The following is a 2,178-nucleotide window of genomic DNA, read 5'->3' on the forward strand; positions in this document are numbered from 1 at the left end:
GGCTACACAGTCTGTTTAAGTCTAACTCGACTGAAACGTGATGCAATTCTGCTTGCATACATGCATTTGTTATAGCAGCAATAGGAAACTAATACGGCATCTGTACAAGCAGAATTGCATTACAATTCAGTTGAGTTGGACTTAAGACAACAACACTTACTATCTTTCATTGGGCTTGGAGTCTATCCTGGATCTTACTTGGCTATAACCAAGGTGCTGGTAGGGTAGGGCTGTGTGCCTTTTGGAAGCTCTTAGGGAGAATCTGTTTTTTTTGCCTTTTCTGGCCTCTAGAGAACACTCTCTTTCGTTGGCTGGTGGCCTCTTCGTCCATCTTCAAAGCTACCAGGAGGCATCCCTTTGACCCTGCTTCCCTCATCAAATCTCTCTCTGACTCTCTTTTTCTGCTTCCCTATTCCACTTTTATGGAACCTTATGATTATTTTGGGCTACCTGGTAATTTAGGATGATCTCCCTATTTTAAAGCCATCTGATCAGCAACCTTAATTCCATCTGCCACACTTTAATTCTCGTTTCTGTGTAACCTCGTATATTCACAGGGATTCCAAGGCAAACAGCTTTGGAGGGAGCATTGCTCTACTCACTGCACATACATACAACATTAATAGACTTTTCCTCTCCAAGCCTTCACTGAAGTGAAAGAACGGTACGACAAAAATGGCAGATATGGGAGTGAGGTGTGACCCAGACAAGCTTTATGAAGAAACAACTATCTTAGTGAAGGCCTCGGTTTGAATTTTTAGTGTCCTAAGTGTTGTCCAGACTCTCAGGACTGATGTTAACCTGATTTATGAGAAACTAATGAATACACTGGAATGCAAATTCATTATTTTGCAATGGGAAGCTTTGCAAATTAATACTGTCATCCACGGTCCAGGTTTACCATTGCAAGGAGGCACACTTAAATTTAAAAAGTTAAGTGGAGATGAAATCCGGGCTAAGAAGTAGTTTTAATCATACACTGCCTCCTGGCCAGGACACTTAATGACCCTCATCCTTAAGAATCATGCTGTCATAACGGACAAATGGTTCGGCACGTCTTTGCCCTATATGAAATGAAATCCGCCAAGATCTCTGAATGCCCCTGTTCTCTGTCGCATGAAATCACATTTCTTCTGCTCACATGTTCTTTCTTCTATTGGATTATTACCATTACTGAAGCACTGCTTTTGATAGATTCTACTCTGCAATCCATCTCTAGATGACCAGGATTCCCTGATTTTTGTTTTCCTTCTTTTTGAGATGATGCTTCCCTTATGATGACTTTGCCATATGGATACTGTCATCGGCATTTGATATTTCGGGTTCAACTTCTAGAAAGAAAATTACCTTTCTGTTCCCAGGGGCCATTTCCTGTATTGGGTTTTTCCTTTGACCCCCTAACTGGCTATAGGGATTACATGCTCTTAATAACCTCTTTTTATCAAGCACTCACAGCATCCTACATTCAGAGCTTCATCATATATTTATTTTCTACTTTATCAGGGAAGCCTATTATTTTCCCCTGAATCTGCCTTAAGCATTCACTGGTGGCTGATCCCTTATAGTTTCTCACTATATTCTTAAGATTAGTGTGAATTCTTGTCTCATTCTCCATGCCTTTTTCATCTGAGAAACTGGCCTTTTTCACCTAGGGACCTCTACTAAAAAACTTTTCCGCTTATTCCCCCAAATGTAAATCACGTCTCTTTGGACCCCTCTGACAGTTTTCACCACCTTATTTCATTCGTAATAGATTTATGTGAATTTATATCCTCCTCAATGAAGAATCATGTCCTAAAAATCTAGCAGAAGACCAAGCAAATGGAAAATGTGCACAACATACAAAATTTGTTGATGTTATTTCCATGTCTACTCTATAGCTCCTTTTTGGCACAAATAGTACATTTATGCCCAGAAGCATTTTACTGTACTTTGAAACAAAGAGTTTTCACAAAAAGGAAATAATTAAAATCTGTCATCTTTTGAAATCCATCCCCTGTCTTTGTTCTCAAAGAAGGTGAGGAATGCTAATGGGTATTTTAATACCAGTAACCTATCGACGTTGCAAATTGTTGAGCTCTTCTATCGCAGCTTGCTTAAAAATCCAAACAGTTCACAGAGATGGAGTTTTTAATGTCAGACTTAGCCGGACCACCAGAGCTTGTGAAAAAGCAGAGA

The sequence above is a fragment of the Panthera leo genome, chromosome A1, assembly GCF_018350215.1.
Source record: "Panthera leo isolate Ple1 chromosome A1, P.leo_Ple1_pat1.1, whole genome shotgun sequence".
Taxonomy (NCBI): Eukaryota; Metazoa; Chordata; class Mammalia; order Carnivora; family Felidae; genus Panthera; species Panthera leo.